The sequence below is a fragment of the Oncorhynchus tshawytscha genome, linkage group LG30, assembly GCF_018296145.1.
Source record: "Oncorhynchus tshawytscha isolate Ot180627B linkage group LG30, Otsh_v2.0, whole genome shotgun sequence".
In the NCBI taxonomy this organism is placed as follows: Eukaryota; Metazoa; Chordata; class Actinopteri; order Salmoniformes; family Salmonidae; genus Oncorhynchus; species Oncorhynchus tshawytscha.
Genome location: NC_056458.1, coordinates 49,885,251 through 49,897,582, shown reverse-complemented (window position 1 = coordinate 49,897,582; position 12,332 = coordinate 49,885,251). Strand labels below are relative to the sequence as shown.

General features: G+C 40.1%; 2 long non-coding RNA genes across 2 annotated transcripts; one reads left to right on the top strand and one right to left on the bottom strand.

Moving 5' to 3' along the window:
• The first annotated feature begins 753 nt into the window (after nt 1–753).
• LOC121841394 lies at nt 754–2,276 on the top strand. The gene is made up of 2 exons (XR_006080397.1): nt 754–1,621; nt 2,116–2,276. It is a non-coding gene; the product is annotated as an uncharacterized LOC121841394 (long non-coding RNA).
• Nucleotides 2,277–5,665: 3,389 nt separating this feature from the next.
• Nucleotides 5,666–7,846, bottom strand: LOC121841393. Its single transcript, XR_006080396.1, has 2 exons — nt 7,477–7,846; nt 5,666–7,194 (listed from the first exon to the last, which is right to left on the bottom strand). It is a non-coding gene; the product is annotated as an uncharacterized LOC121841393 (long non-coding RNA).
• Nucleotides 7,847–12,332: the final 4,486 nt, after the last annotated feature.

Here is a 12,332-nt window from a genome sequence, read left to right as displayed (position 1 = left end):
CTAAAGAGAAGAAGAAATGAATTGACACTGACTAAAGAGAAGAAGAAATGAATTGACACTGACGAAAGAGAAGAAGAAATGAATTGACACTGACGAAAGAGAAGAAGAAATGAATTGACACTGACGAAAGAGAAGAAGAAATGAATTGACACTGACTAAAGAGAAGAAGAAATGAATTGACACTGACTAAAGAGAAGAAGAAATGAATTGACACTGACTAAAGAGAAGAAGAAATGAATTGACACTGACTAAAGAGAAGAAGAAATGAATTGACATTGACTAAAGAGAAGAAGAAATGAATTGACACTGACTAAAGAGAAGAAGAAATGAATTGACACTGACTAAAGTGAAGAAGAAATGAATTGACACTGACTAAAGAGAAGAAGAAATGAATTGACACTGACTAAAGAGAAGAAATGAATTGACACTGACTAAAGAGAAGAAGAAATGAATTGACACTGACGAAAGAGAAGAAGAAATGAATTGACACTGACGAAAGAGAAGAAGAAATGAATTGACACTGACTAAAGAGAAGAAGAAATGAATTGACACTGACTAAAGAGAAGAAGAAATGAATTGACACTGACTAAAGAGAAGAAGAAATGAATTGACACTGACTAAAGAGAAGAAGAAATGAATTGACACTGACTAAAGAGAAGAAGAAATGAATTGACACTGACTAAAGAGAAGAAGAAATGAATTGACACTGACGAAAGAGAAGAAGAAATGAATTGACACTGACGAAAGAGAAGAAATGAATTGACACTGACTAAAGAGAAGAAGAAATGAATTGACACTGACTAAAGAGAAGAAGAAATGAATTGACACTGACTAAAGAGAAGAAGAAATGAATTGGGACTGGAATTTATTGAAATACTAATTAAAGGTTAAACATATTAAATGTTAAAGGTTGAAAACGTTGGGAGATATTAAAGGTGTTAAAATAATGCAGGTGAGGAGAGTTATAATGTAGTTTTCTTTAAGTTGTGAATCATATAGACTGTGTTTCATTCTGCTTAGAGGACAAGGCCTTAGGAGGTTGATAACGAGACGTTATAATGGTCAAATGTTATAATGTTTAAAATATTGAATTATTAAGATATAACTGGAGTAATAAATTAGGTTGTATTAAGATTAGAATTGAGTAAAGATGGTTTGAAAAATGTATGTTTTAAGAAGTTGATGTTAATGAAGTATATTAAAAGGTGCTAGCTTGATCTGGAAATCCCTTGAGGTGACCTCATTGACAGACATGTTCTAGAACATTCTAGGTGGAACCCTTAAGGTGACCTCATTGATAGAAGTGTTCTAGAACATTCTAGGAGGAATCCGTTAGGTTACCTCATTGATAGAAGTGTTCTAGAACATTCTAGGTGGAATCCTTAAGGTTACCTCATTGATAGAAGTGTTCTAGAACATTCTAGGTGGAATCCTTAAGGTTACCTCATTGGTAGAAGTGTTCTAGTAGCTGTTAGTTTTTTAGACACCAACTGAGGGACTGAGCATCCCGAGGGGGGAGACAAAAATCTGTTTATAATTTGTAGAAGGTAAGAACATGTTTTTCTTGTTGTTAAATACAGCTTCTCATGAAATTGTTATAGTTTTTAGGTAAAGGGTTTAGGTAAAGGGTTTAGGTAAAGGGTTTAGGTAAAGGGTTTAGGTAAAGGGTTTAGGTAAAGGGTTTAGGTAAAGGGTTTAGGTAAAGGGATTAGGTAAAGGGTTTAGGTAAAGGGTTTAGGTAAAGGGATTAGGTAAAGGGATTAGGTAAAGGGTTTAGGTAAAGGGTTTAGGTAAAGGGATTAGGTAAAGGGTTTAGGTAAAGGGTTTAGGTAAAGGGTTTAGGTAAAGGGTTTAGGTAAAGGGTTTAGGTAAAGGGTTTAGGTAAAGGGTTTAGGTAAAGGGTTTAGGTAAAGGGTTTAGGTAAAGGGTTTAGGTAAAGGGTTTAGGTAAAGGGATTAGGTAAAGGGATTAGGTAAAGGGTTTAGGTAAAGGGTTTAGGTAAAGGGTTTAGGTAAAGGGTTTAGGTAAAGGGTTTAGGTAAAGGGTTTAGGTAAAGGGTTTAGGTAAAGGGTTTAGGTAAAGGGTTTAGGTAAAGGGTTTAGGTAAAGGGATTAGGTAAAGGGTTTAGGTAAAGGGTTTAGGTAAAGACGCTGAAGGCATCTCTCAATTTAATCCAAGGTACATTTTTGCGTATCATCAATTGGTGATATTGATTGATCCGTTTTTTATGCCTTTTTTTCTGTCATTTTGAATAAACTTGCTTTATTGTTCTGAAACCCTGTGTCATCAAAGAGTCATACAAGTGCATGTCGTTTTACTCCAGGTTTCTGAAACAGACTGGATTAATTCAGGATTCAGGATTCATAGCATCTGGTTAACCTGCATCGGGAACCTGAATTGGTACTGAGTGCATTGGTAGGAGTCGATTGAGGGGTGATTCTGGGCTAAACCAACCCAGGAGAGAGTATCCACTCATAGTGTCCTAAGGTCGACTATCTGGCCTGGACGATCCTGAAAAGATGCTGGTTTGCAGGGTGAGGTAGTACAGGTACTTAGGGGATAGCCCAGTCTACTGTAAGACCTGAAAAGATGCTGGGTTGCAGGGTGAGGTAGTACAGGTACTTAGGGGATAGCCCAGTCTACGGTAAGATCCTTACTGTTGAGTTTGAGGAACAGGACCTAGTTGTGTACTAGCTCAGTGGTAAGGCAGAGCGGACTCTATCAGATCGGACCTAAAATAACAGAGCTGCCATTGGATAGGCCCAGTAGAACTGACCTAAAATAACAGAGCTGCCATTGGATAGGCCCAGTAGAACTGACCTAAAATAACAGAGCTGCCATTGGATAGGCCCAGTAGAACTGACCTAAAATAACAGAGCTGCCATTGGATAGGCCCAGTAGAACTGACCTAAAATAACAGAGCTGCCATTGGATAGGCCCAGTAGAACTGACCTAAAATAACAGAGCTGCCATTGGATAGGCCCAGTAGAACTGACCTAAAATAACAGAGCTGCCATTGGATAGGCCCAGTAGAACTGACCTAAAATAACAGAGCTGCCATTGGATAGGCCCAGTAGAACTGACCTAAAATAACAGAGCTGCCATTGGATAGGCCCAGTAGAACTGACCTAAAATAACAGAGCTGCCATTGGATAGGCCCAGTAGAACTGACCTAAAATAACAGAGCTGCCATTGGATAGGCCCAGTAGAACTGACCTAAAATAACAGAGCTGCCATTGGATAGGCCCAGTAGAACTGACCTAAAATAACAGAGCTGCCATTGGATAGGCCCAGTAGAACTGTTAATCCTGCAATGTTGGTATTTTAGCGTTTGACAATTTGAGGATTTGTACGGGATTGATTCGTGGGAATCCGGAATATCCTGGGAATATTTTGGGATATAGGAAAGCCTAAAAATATACCCCATGCAGTACGCAATGCAATAACTACAAGGTTCGCAAAAAGATGATCCTGAATATTTGCACACAAAAAAAATGCAAGGTTAGCATTTAATTATGTTCTTGCTTTAAAAACTAAATCTTTTGGTTTCCACATACCAGGTGTTGAATTCACCTTACGGTAACACCCTATTTCTCCTCTCCCTCAGATCCGTCTAATCCGATCGTCAGGATGTCAGGGATGGACATCCCATTGGACGAGCTCAACGGACCCGGAATCTCCCCTGCCAACGGAACCTTCCTGAAGTTCTCCCTCACCTCCGTTTCCATGGCAGCCGTGGAGCCTGCTGGTGTTCCTGCTGACGCTGCTCGTCATCACCCTCCTCGGGCTGAAGAACCTCATTACATTCTCCTCCTCTGCAGCTGACTGCAGCAGTGAGGGGGGCAGATCATTCACCAACATGGTGATCTGTAGGATATCTTCAGAGGTCCACCGTGTCCACAAATCAGGTTTCTTTCTCTGGCGATGTCCGGAATGATGACACCGTACTTTATAATTGGCAAACAGTAGTTTTCTATTCAGATTTTCCCCCTCTGGTTAAACTGGACTAACCTGGTTAAACTGGACTAACCTGGTTAAACTGGACTAACCTGGTTAAACTGGACTAACCTGGTTAAACTGGACTAACCTGGTTAAACTAGACTAACCTGGTTAAACTGGACTAACCTGGTTAAACTGGACTAACCTGGTTAAACTGGACTAACCTGGTTAAACTGGACTAACCTGGTTAAACTAGACTAACCTGGTTAAACTGGACTAACTGTGAAGTACTGTATATGGTAAACCAGAACTCATATATTTGATTGGAAGTATTGCACTGTAACAGATGGTTATAGGATTGGTTAAACACCTCCTTTCTAAAATGTTATTTTATAACCTTTATTTAACCTGGCAAGTCAGTTAAGAACATATTCGTATTTACAGTGACGGCCTAAACCCCCCCGGCCAAACCCGGACCACGCTGGGCCAATTGTTCGATGCCCTATGGGACTCCCATTCACAGCCGGATGTGATACAGCCTGGATTCAAACCAGGGACTGTAGTGACGCCTTTTTGCACTGAGATGCGGTGCCTCAGACCGGGAGCTTCTTTGAAGAGATGAACAACCACCTCAGCAGGTTGTGACAATAAAGTTTTTTTGTTTTAAAGGGTCCCTCTGTTACAAACACAAGAACAATTAACATTTAAGTAGTGAAGGAAAAGGGGTATTAGTGAAGGAGAAACAAAAAACATCAGAATGGAATTATATTTTTATTACATTTCAATACAAATAGGGTAGTGTCTTCTCAAATGGAGAAAAGCTATGTAGTGTAAGACTGTCATGTCAGCATTAAAACATGGTAGAAGGCACAGTAAAATACCATATGTGTCTTAAAGCAATAATGTTATAGATTGCACTGCATTATGGGTAAAATGCTGAAAAAAATACTGTTATTTACTGTAATTGGAAGCCTCCTGGAGGAAATCCTCCCAACATTCTGTATAATTTATTTACAGTAATAGCTTATGCCTACTGTAGATTTGTAGTTAAGTATGTACACACAACACCAGCTTCATATGTCCCTTGTCCTCTGTCTATTTACCCACAGAGTAACAGCCCCTGTTGCTGTCTGTCTATTTACCCCCAGAGTAACAGCCCCTGTTGCTGTCTGTCTCTCTATTTACCCACAGAGTAACAGCCCCCTGGTGCTGTCTCTCTATTTACCCACAGAGTAACAGCCCCCTGGTGCTGTCTCTCTATTTACCCACAGAGTAACAGCCCCCTGGTGCTGTCTGTCTGTCTATTTACCCACAGAGTAACATCCCCTGGTGCTGTCTGTCTGTCTATTTACCCACAGAGTAACATCCCCTGGTGCTGTCTGTCTGTCTATTTACCCACAGAGTAACATCCCCTGGTGCTGTCTGTCTGTCTATTTACCCACAGAGTAACAGCCCCTGGTGATGTCTGTCTCTCTATTTACCCACAGAGTAACAGCCCTGGTGCTCATTCTAGTCTTTCTCTTTCTATGCTTGTCCTAGGGTTGAGAAGAGCTGACCAATCAGAACGCAAGGAGGTTTGTTTACGGAGCCCCATGAGGAACACATGATGCTAACTTCTCTCTGTCCTGGATGCTCTCCTGACCAAACTGTCCCGTTTCACCGCCTCTGAACCCCCTTACCCTAAATAGATCTCAATCCCCCCACACACACACAATATAATTTGTAATTAGTGTTGTAATGATGCACTTATTTGGTTACATACGTCATAACTGTTGTTACTTCCATTGTCAATTATATTGTTCATTTGTAGCTAATGTTGTCAGCTATTTGAATACATGTATTTTATGTACATTTGTATATATATCTTTGTATTTAGATTTCAGGTAGAATTTCACTGTAAATATTCAGCATTGTAATGGCACCAGAGTTTCCAGCTTAAATACTGTAATTCTGCTTTACAGCAGGTATGCTGTAATATATTTTACAGTAGTATTTTCCTTACTGTAAAACAATGGTATTTAAACCTTTTCAGCAGGGAACCCATTTTTCTCAAAAATGTTTCTATATTGTTTAAATAAAAATAATAACACTAAATAATAATATAAAACATTTCAAATAATATTGTTGGCAACCCCACTGCAGTTGTGGGGACACGAATCCCGACATTGAATACTACTACTGTAAAAACCTTACAGCTGTAAATTTAAAGCAGGGATGCTGTATTCTGTAATGTGTTTTATAGTATGGAAAAGAGGTTACTGTAAAATATATTACAGCATCTCTGCTGTAAAGCAAAATTACAGTATTTAAGCTGGAAACTCTGGTGCCATTATAATGCTGAATATTTACAGGAAAAAGTTTTACATCAAAACTCATTGCCCTTTTCCTTCCATATAATCAGTTAGCAGTTTAAAGCATACTTCACAACATTCATTTTACAACTAAAATCTACTGCACTTATCATAGCATCAATAAACTGGGCATAAACCTGCAGATGTAAGTCAACTCAATAATATAATTCATTTCAAAAAAGTTGTTCAACTACCACCAACCTGCTGGGAAAGGAAGTTCGCTACATCCAATGACTCTCCAACACTGCATAAAAGCAATCAATCAGTTATTACTATATAAAACAGATTTTAAGTCAATCTTTTTCAACACAAAATCCACTAAATGAGCAACAACACCGAAGACAACAAACATAGACATGAACACCAAAGGGGATCCGAACACCTTGGCTGCATTTCCTGACATTGTTACAGACACATATTCCACACAAGGAAGGACAACATAAGTAAGAACAGAAATAAAGCAATAAAAGGCCATAATGCCAAAAACTATACCCTCCCAGGGACCAGTGGTCAGAGATGACTTTAACTTCCTCTCTGTCTTTCTGGCAGCCAGGCCTTCCTTCACCAAGGACTTTGACGTTTTCACATTCTCCTTCTTCTTGTTGGTTTCCCAGTTATTCACAAAGTCCTCATTCCTCTTCAATACTCTGAGATCAACTCTTCTCTGTCTCACTTCGTCTGCCATGTCCCTTAGTATTCTGTTGACTCTGATGTTCTCCGACGTGATTGGATCCCCGCACACCGGACAGATAACGCAACCAGCGTCCATACACTTCTGGAGGCAACGTTCACAGAAGGTGTGCTTGCAGCTCAGCGATATATGTCCAACGAAGACTTCGGTACAGACGGAACAGATGAAGACTGTAGCCATGTTTCTCTGTGTTCTCAGAAGCCTTGGTTACACCTTTCATTCAAAAAATAATAATATCAGTTATAGATCTTCTAGGTCTTCTCATTGAAAGCAAGTCTGAGAAGCGGTCATCTGCGATTTCTATGCGTCTTTTACTTTCGGTTTTGTACACTAGCTTCAAACATCTGAAACCACAATATTTGTGGTTATTTAAAATAGATTTCACAGCGGTTTAGATTGTACAATGATTCTCTACACTCAAGAGTGCTCGTTTTGTCACAAACTGAAATTAGGCGAACTATTAACATTATTACAACTAGAAAATACATAATGTACCTTTAACACGTTGTTGTTCTCGTCGTCCGATCAAGATCCGGTCGATATTTGTTCCTTCTACACCACCGAGGTATAATACAAACTGGAGACTGCTTCCTAGATGTCCGACCGTTGTTTTCGAGGTAATCTACTCACGTTCGCATTGAGAAGTAGGGAGCTGCAGCTCGATACCGAAACCGGACTATGGTCAAGAGGGTGTGTTGAAAAGTTAAGTACTGGGCGTGTGGACAGGGTTGGGTTTCGGTTCATTATAATAAATACAAAAACCATTGTTTTCGATTCAGGCTTTGATTATTTGGGTTGAATTCTGTAACAACAATGAGCGTGTGGATAGAGTCAGTGCTGTCCGGGATCCTTGGCACCTCCCTACCCTAACCTTAACCCTAACCTTAACCCTTACCTAACCCTTACCTAACCCTAACCTTAACCCTAACCTTAACCCTTACCTAACCCTAACCATTTTAAATGTAAAATTCAATGGGATAGGACCATCCCAATCATTTTGGATAGAATGGCCCATGTGGTAATGAACTGGGTGTGGGAAAGCTCTCTGCTATAGGTAGTGCTGAGCAATTAGTGCTTTGAGTCGGGTTTGGGGTTAATTATTTGTTTATCTCTGTTTTCGGTTTTGATTATTTGAGTTGAATATTGTAACACAGAATTTAAAAAAAATCAGTAAAAGTCCCATGACGGTAGTGACTGCCGATGACTGCTGATTAACCAACAATTATTTACATGATTTTACTTCATCATATTTCATTTGTTTTATTTGATGACTTTATTATTTTCATTCCAAGTCATCATCTCATCTCTATAGAGCTGCTGGTTATGCTGTCTGACAAAAGCTATATTTTGTAGTTCTTCAAAGTAAATAAGGCATACTTTTAATGACTGCTGAATGCTTGCTATTGATAGCTAGTTTGCTATCAATCACTTTGATCACGTATTTTCCAGGTAGAGATTAACCACGAAGCAACAGCTGCTCTCTATATCCACTCACTGCGCATTCTTCTCTTCAGTAGCAGGCCTAAAAACAAATGCAGACTGGACAAAGTAGATACGCAATGGATTATGGTCATTGTAGTTTAGTGAATAAAACGTGGTAATTAACTATGTAGATTATTGGCCTGTAGGAAACTACAAGTTCCTACTACATCACACGGAAACAGTCTGACGTGCCCAGTGAGTTCACAGAAGAAAAAAGAGAAAGAAAATGGGATTCAAGGAATTGAACCGATATCCATCAATTAGTTGTTCGAAAACAAACCCAACACATATTCCAGTTGATAGCTCAGCAGTAGTTTAGGTTAGAGCGGAGATGGCCAACTTTGACGGTGGGGGCACAAACAAATCTGAACACATCTGGAAGGATCGCTGGTCGCGGGCTTAGTGACTTTTCATGCAGCCCAATCAGCAACGCAAAACGGTCAAAGTGGCAACAATTTCGCCCAATTAGCCGATTCGCTTTCCATACTCCTTTCCACACCCACTCGCCTCCGGTCGCCATTTTGGGCTGCAGCGACCTGCTGATTCGTGGACCGTCTACAAAAAGGAAGAAAAAAAATCAGACCACCTCACTTTTTTTTCTTCACATTTGGTTACAGCTTCTAAAATGGCTGGAATTATTATTTTTCCTCATCAATCTACACACAATAACCCAAAATGACAAAGCACATTTTGACAAATGTATTAAATATAAAAAACAGAAATACCTCGAAATTGAGCTCAGGTGCATCCCGTTTCCATTGATCGTCCTTGACATTCTACAACTTGATTGGAGTCCACCTGTGGTAATTCAATTGATTGGACATGATTTGGAAAGGTACGCAACGGTCCCACAGTTGACAGTGCATGTCAGAGCAGAATGTCTGCAGCAAAAACACAGTGTCCTCCATCATTCTTAAATGGAAGAAGTTTGGAAGCACCAAGACTCTTCCTAGAGCTGCCCACACGGCCAAACTGACCAATCAGGGGAGAAAGGCCTTGGTCAGGGAGGGGATCAAGCTCCCGATGGTCACTCTGACAGTTCCACTGTGGAGATGGGAGAAACTTCTAGAAGGACAACCATCTCTGCAGCACTCCACCAAATTTAGGCCTGAATGCCAAGCATTACATCTGGAGGAAACCTGGCACCATCCGTACGGTGAAGCATGGTGGTGGCAGCATCATGTCTGGAGGAAACCTGGCACCATCCGTACGGTGAAGCATGGTGGTGGCAGCATCATGTCTGGAGGAAACCTGGCACCATCCGTACGGTGAAGCATGGTGGTGGCAGCATCATGCTGTGGAGATGTTTTTCAGAGGCAGATTAAAGAAACATATTTAATAATAATGTTTAAAGCTTAATGAAACCTTCATACCACTTTTATCCTACCGGTTCCACATACAGGCCTACGTCATGTATAGGAAAAACAAAATCCCTTCAATGTTTCTTGTTGGAAGTTGTCCTCTGTTTTCCCACCCAGCCATAAATCCATCTACAGGCATTTTGCTACACAATAACATCAGCTAAATATGTGACTAAAACTATTTTTATTTCTGCCGTCATAATGAATCACCGATAACAGAACTCCCTGGAAAATCCACAATAAAAAATTCCTTACCAAAGATTAACAGATAAAGGCAATGAGGATAGTGGCTTTAATGCCCTGTCATTTGGATGAAGTAATGAGGATAATGGCCTTACTCCTCTGTCATTTCGATGAGGTAATGAGGATAATGGCTTTACTGCCCTGTCATTTCGATGAGGTAATGAGGATAATAGCTTTAATGCCCTGTCATTTTGATGAGGTAATTAGGATAATGGCTTTACTGCCTTGACATTTCGATGAGGATAATGGATTTACTGCCCTGTCATTTCGCTGAGGTAATGAGGCAAATGGCTATACTGCCCTGTCATTTCGATGAGATAATGAGGATAGTGGCTTTAATGCCCTGTCATTTGGATGAAGTAATGAGGATAATGGCCTTACTCCCCTGTCATTTCGATGAGGTAATGAGGATAATGGCTTTACTGCCCTGTCATTTCGATGAGGTAATGAGGATAATGGCTTTACTGCCCTGTCATTTCGCTGAGGTAATGAGGATAATGGCTTTACTGCCCTGTCATTTCGCTGAGGTAATGAGGATAATGGCTTTACTGCCCTGTCATTTCGATGAGATAATGAGGTTAAATGGCTTTACTGCCTTGACATTTCGATGAGGATAATGGCTTTACTGCCCTGTCATTTCGCTGAGGTAATGAGGATAATGGCTTTACTGCCCTGTCATTTTGATGAGGTAATTAGGATAATGGCTTTACTGCCTTGCCATTTCGATGAGGTAATGAGGGTAATAGCTTTACTACCCTGTCATTTCGATGAGGTAATGAGGTTAAATGGCTTTACTGCCCTGTCATTTCGATGAGGTAATGAGGTTAATGGCTTTACTACCCTGTCATTTCGATGAGGTAATGAGGTTAAATGGCTTTACTGCCCTGTCATTTCGATGAAGTAATGAGGTTAATGGCCTTACTCCTCTGTCATTTCGATGAGGTAATAAGGATAATGGCTTTACTGCTCTGTCATTTCGATGAGGTAATGAGGATAATGGCTTTACTGCCTTGCCATTTCAATGAGGTAATGAGGCAAATGGCTATACTGCCCTGTCATTTGGATGAGGTAATGAGGTTAAATGGCTTTACTGCCCTGTCATTTCGATGAGGTAATGAGGTTAAATGACTTTACTGCCCTGTCATTTTGATGAGGTAGAGGATAATGGCTTTACTGCGCTGTCATTTCGATGAGGTAATGAGGTTAAATGGCTTTACTGCCCTGTCATTTCGATGAAGTAATGAGGTTAATGGCCTTACTCCTCTGTCATTTCGATGAGGTAATAAGGATAATGGCTTTACTGCTCTGTCATTTCGATGAGGTAACGAGGAAAATGGCTTTACTGCCCTGTCATTTCGATGAGGTAATGAGGTTAATGGCTTTACTGCCGTCATTTTGATGAGGTAATTAGGATAATGGCTTTACTGCCTTGCCATTTCAATGAGGTAATGAGGCAAATGGCTATACTGCCCTGTCATTTGGATGAGGTAATGAGGTTAAATGGCTTTACTGCCCTGTCATTTCGATGAGGTAATGAGGTTAAATGACTTTACTGCCCTGTCATTTTGATGAGGTAGAGGATAATGGCTTTACTGCGCTGTAATTTCGATGAGGTAATGAGGATAATGGCTTTACTGCCCTGTAATTTCGATGAGGTAATGAGGCTAATGGCTTTACTGTCCTGTAATTTCGATGAGGTAATGAGGATAATGGCTTTACTGCCCTGTCATTTCAATGAGGTAATGAGGATAATGGCTTTACTGCCCTGTCATTTCGATGAGGTAATGAGGATAATGGCTTTACTGCCCTGTCATTTGCTTACCATATGACCCATATTTACAAAACAAAATGGCACCAAACTGACATGTTTTATTTTGATGACAATCATTCAAATCCTTACAAATGAAAAGGCAGATCAACAAATTCTTTGCATATTTTATTTGTATTTTCTTCCAACTTTCAACTCACACGTGGTCATATTTTACATCTTTGTAATAAAACATGAATACAATAGTTTTTTTTGGGGGGGTTTCATAGATCCAAAAATATTAGATCCATAAATTGAACCCGTTTTTGGGTGTGAGTGTATTTGATTGAGTTTAACACACTAACAGTACATCTCATGTTTTACCTTTGTACTTCCTGTCTCTCCTCCTCCTCCCTCCCTCTCTCTGGTCTTAATTAACTGTCTCTCCTCCCCCTCCCTCCCTCTCTCTGGTCTTAATTAACTGTCTCTCCTCCCCCTCCGGTCTTAATTAACTTAAC